At 40.4% G+C, this 1,980-nt stretch overlaps 1 non-coding gene across 1 annotated transcript; it reads left to right on the forward strand.

Annotated features, from left to right (window-relative positions):
• The first annotated feature begins 1,660 nt into the window (after nucleotides 1–1,660).
• On the forward strand, nucleotides 1,661–1,732 carry trnaq-cug. Its single transcript has one exon. It is a non-coding gene; the product is annotated as a tRNA-Gln (tRNA).
• Nucleotides 1,733–1,980: the final 248 nt, after the last annotated feature.

Raw genomic sequence — 1,980 nt, forward strand, 5'->3', positions numbered from 1 at the left:
CATTTGTCCAAACAGGTATAGCACTGCTTTTTGTATTATCTCATAGGTACTGGAAGCCACCAGTCTCCACCAATGTATTGCTTAGTATTTATTTTCAGTCTGTGTTACAAGATTTGCAGTGAAAGTTGTATTGTCCAGCAGTTGTATTTACAGGTTTTGGAGCCATATACAACATTAATATTACATGTTTTACCCAGATTTCTTATTTTATTCAGTGATATTTCAATATCTTCGTCGGAGTTATCCCAAAAGGATTAATAAAGATATCTCAGAAAACAATTTAGAAAAATCTTCAGGGGATGTAGCTCAGTGGTAGAGTGCATGCTTTACATGTATGAGGATCTGGCATCTCCGGCAGGTATTATGGTAGAGTCTTTAAAAGAGCTACATGAGATATTAGCTCCTGTGGTAATCTGACTGGTAGAGTTATAGAACGTAGTGGTAGACCTCCTGTGACACAAACAAGCACTTTGCACATATTGTACAGTTTTCCTTGTAGTAGATCTATTTAACTATATTCATGCTCATTTTTATGGGTGTTACAGCAGGTATGTCAATAGTCTTGGGTAACACGCCTCTTCAACAGGTCTGTCGCAGTGCCTAAGGAGTGGAAGACCGGGGTGGTGGTTCCCCTCTTTGAAAAGGGGGACCAGAGGGTTTGTGCCCATTACAGGGGTTAGGGGTAATTTGCTAAGCCTCCCTCTCAGCAAGGTGATTGATGGAGGATTCTAGGTACATTACATTGGCTTCCAGCTATGTAGTAGTTGCAAATGAAGAAACTGCATTGTCCAGTGATGGTGGTATAGTGGTGAGCATAGCTGCCTTCCAAGGTGTTGACCTGGTTTTGATTCCTGGTCATTGCAGTAGTTTTCATTGTGTGGTTACTCGCTTTATTTGTCAACCCGATTTGAAAAAGTATTAGATCTCTGTTATGGTACAAATAAGGGAACATATCAATCAATCAAGCTGCCTCCACGAGGATCCTCAGCCACAGGCAGCGCACTACGATTTGCACTTTGCCCGTGTCTGGTAACTACTACTAACCAAATGAAAAATGTTTGAACATTTTTGAGAACAGATATAACCCTGCTTTTCAGGTTGTTGTGGCCGAGTGGTTAAAGTGATGGACTAGAAATCCACTGGGGTCTCCCCGCACACGTTTGAACCCTGCCTACAACGAATGGATCTCTTTAAGAATGGTAGAAAACAGATGACACATCACAGAATACCAAATGACAGATGTGCCTTCATGAACAATATTGTGTTATCTCATAGGTACTGGAAGCAACTCGTCTCCACAAATATATCTCTTAGCATTTATTATTTTTTATTTATTTATTATTCATTTAGTCTGTGTTACAAGATTTGCACTGAACATTGTATTTTCCAGCAGAAAGGCAACAGGTGTGTTACTTTTTTCCCGTGGATGAGCCCCGAACGAACCTTGAATCTTTTTTTAATAAACACACACACACACACACACGTATACACACACAAACACACACGTACACACAAACACCCGTGGGTCCCATGGTACAAGGGTTAAGTTGGCCAGTAATTGTTGCTTTTTATCTTTGTTGTGATTGTTGTGTGCCTTCAATATCACACATGTGGATATTGTGATAGAAACGGCTTAGCAAACCCTTGCAAAATATTTAAAGGTTCCATGGTGTAATGGTTAGCACTCTGGACTCTGAATCCTGTGATCTGAGTTCAAGTCTCAGTGGAACCTATTTTACAGCCACAGCACAGGTAAAAAAAAAATCAACCTTTCAACTTTACACATCTAGTTTAAAGTAAGCTTACAGGTTAAATGTTCTTGGCCATTTAGACTGTAAACAGTATGTTGGTGGGGGCATGTTGAGGAGTCCCCTGGTTGTTAATGTAACTTGAAGGAGCTTGAAATCTGACAGTATTCACTGGAAGCGATAGGCTTTGAGTTGCATGGGGTATACACACTTTGCATTCAGCCTCGTAATC

This window comes from Etheostoma cragini, unplaced genomic scaffold, assembly GCF_013103735.1.
Source record: "Etheostoma cragini isolate CJK2018 unplaced genomic scaffold, CSU_Ecrag_1.0 ScbMSFa_798, whole genome shotgun sequence".
Classification (NCBI taxonomy): Eukaryota; Metazoa; Chordata; class Actinopteri; order Perciformes; family Percidae; genus Etheostoma; species Etheostoma cragini.